At 43.4% G+C, this 1,931-nt stretch overlaps 1 protein-coding gene across 2 annotated transcripts in view; it reads left to right on the top strand.

The window, feature by feature from the left end:
* The first annotated feature begins 231 nt into the window (after positions 1-231).
* The window catches only part of PSMD14 (proteasome 26S subunit, non-ATPase 14), a 106,851-nt gene continuing 105,151 nt past the window's right edge, over positions 232-1,931 (top strand). Inside the window, exon 1 of one of the 2 annotated variants that reach the window (XM_017547849.2) lies at positions 232-361. The gene's annotated coding sequence lies outside the window, so the exon portion shown is untranslated. Of the gene's footprint in view, positions 362-460; positions 544-1,931 lie in introns of those variants that run through there. The other variant, XM_037745598.1, reaches the window with a different exon arrangement.

Consider the following 1,931-nt stretch of genomic DNA (forward strand, 5'->3'; position numbering starts at 1 on the left):
GCGTCGCGGGGCGCGAGAGGCCCGGGCTCTAACTGCCGCCTCACACCCTAGCAAAGACAGGAGACGCCCGGCGGCCCGCACCGTCTGTCCGGAGCGCTCCTCCAGGACACCCGCCTGATTGCTAGTCGTCTCCAATTGGCCGTCGGGGAACGGAAGCCGAAGCAGACCAGTGAACCCGGAAGTACTTCGCGGCGGAGGCCCGGGCAACTCTTTTGAATGGAATCGGGCTGATTCATCGCTGGTTCGCGGACTCAGAGCCGGATCCGGCCTGCGCCGCTGCTGCTGTTGCCTCTGTCTTCGCGTCACCGCAGAGACAAGACAAGGGTCCAGATCGCGGCATCCGGCTCCCATCCGCTGTCAGGTAAGACCCAGAAAGCAGGCCTGGGAGGTCCGGGGAGGCAGCCGTGCTAGGCCGCCGCCAGCCCAGTGCTTTCCTGAGTCACGTTGCCCAGCTGAGTTGCCACTGGAGGCCTGGGCCGCGAGGGAGGAGCCCAGACTCCTTCATGCTCTTCGCCTGCTGTTGGGGGTCTCTGGCAGGGTCAGGTCTGGATGTTGTCTCCATTCTCCATTCTTTTCAGTTTGGCCGAATTCACATCATGGGAACCTCTACTCCCTATGTAAAGAGAATCCTTGTTTATGGCCTGTTTATCTGCGCTCATCCATAGTTGTTTCTGTCTTGAAAAACTTCACAGCAGACCGGGGAAACGAGAGAGACAGAGACAGAGAGAGAGAAAGTAGAATTAACTTTCCCATTGAAGACGTTTGTTTTATCACTTGTCCTTCCTGTAAGCCTTGATCCTTTTTCTGTTAGTGTTAGGTTTTCAACTCCCTCCAAAAAATAAGCAAAAGTCTTGCAGATACACTGGTTTTTGACCTTGAATATTTTCAAAACAAAGTGTGCTGCTATGCCTGTTAACTTACTTTCAATATTGTCCTAATTGAATAATTGTTGGTGAATTGATTACATTTCCTGTATTCAGTAAAGCAGAAATCTGCTATCTCGTGTTACATCTTGAAACTTAATTTTCCTGGAGATACAGCTCTGTGTCTGTCAAAAGAAAAAGCATGTAAACTTCGATTCTATAAACTTAGTGACTGAACGAAAAATTCTCGTGAAAGTAAATGGTAACCAAAAGTTGATAAAAATTTTATGGAAAAGGCAGGGGAGAGGGTTTAAAAATTAGCGTAGAGTTTTAGTGGGAAAATGATTTTGTTTCACTGGTCACAAGTGTGTTTTTAGTGCTGCTGACTTAATGTGTTTGAGAAAAGCAGCAAGACATGCATTGATACTGTTGAAATAAAAAAATGAACACAGTTTTTGTGGAGATGATTAATATAATGATGGCCTTCCTGTCACATAAGGCTACCAACTGACTCGTTTCAAGTTTAGAAGTTAAGATATGTATTGGTTCTGAATTAACTATAGTTAAGGTGTGCTTAGTGAAGTGCTAATTAGTGAAAAGCCTGAATGTTGTCTTGAATTCGTCCCTAAATCTTGCCAAGGGAAGAAAGTTTTCAAGTTGTGACCTTTTGTTGATGCTTCACCTGTTGACTTTGGGAGGTTTTTTTTCTGCCTCAAGTGCTTGGTAAATAATATATTGCCATTTTAATTAAATAGCTGGATTTTAATCTCTTTGACAGGTTCACCTTATTTTTATACTGGCCATACAAACTATGTGCTTATTAGTATGTAGTTTGTGAACCATATGTATAAAAAACCATAAATGTTATTATTGCTGTTGTTATTGTTATTGTCATTTTAGAAGTGGAAGAGATTATTAATCTAGTTCTCTTATATCAGTAACAAGAAGCAATTGTGCTTTTTTAATTTTCAATTTTATAATAATGTTCATGTAATAATTCAGTGTCCACCTGTGAAACCCTTGCCTGAATATCCATGTGATTTATTGCTTACGAACTTGTCATATGCC

Source organism: Cebus imitator, unplaced genomic scaffold (genome assembly GCF_001604975.1).
Source record: "Cebus imitator isolate Cc_AM_T3 unplaced genomic scaffold, Cebus_imitator-1.0 Scaffold10, whole genome shotgun sequence".
NCBI lineage: Eukaryota > Metazoa > Chordata > Mammalia > Primates > Cebidae > Cebus > Cebus imitator.